The sequence below is a fragment of the Wasmannia auropunctata genome, unplaced genomic scaffold, assembly GCF_000956235.1.
Source record: "Wasmannia auropunctata unplaced genomic scaffold, wasmannia.A_1.0 LD335442.1, whole genome shotgun sequence".
Classification (NCBI taxonomy): Eukaryota; Metazoa; Arthropoda; class Insecta; order Hymenoptera; family Formicidae; genus Wasmannia; species Wasmannia auropunctata.
Window position 1 is genome coordinate 6,529 of NW_012027448.1, and position 418 is coordinate 6,946.

A 418-nucleotide genomic window follows, 5' to 3' on the forward strand; every position below is an offset into this window, starting at 1 on the left:
TCAAACGCTCACATTCACGCTTACACGCACTCACACTCGAATTTCCGCGCACACGATCGCTCGCGCTTCGCGGATCACGCGATCTCGCCTTTTGCCGGGAATCCCAGCGTTCGGGGATGCGCTTAAAACGCAATTCGGTTTGCGTCACTAAATGCGCCGCGGAAACGACTTGGCCTTGCCATGACCGACACAGCGCTATAACGCACAAAAGATGACCGAAAACGCGTATAGAATTTCAAGAATACGTCTTATAAAAGCGCGACAAACTCGCGCTAGATCCGTTTTGGGATCGAAATCTCCGTACTCGCGACGTCCGATCGTAGATGCGTTTTTCGTCGGTGTTTTTTAACGCTCGCTGAATAACGGATTTCTTTTATTACGCAATACTTTGCGGGACTTTCCTTACACGGGGTTTTTT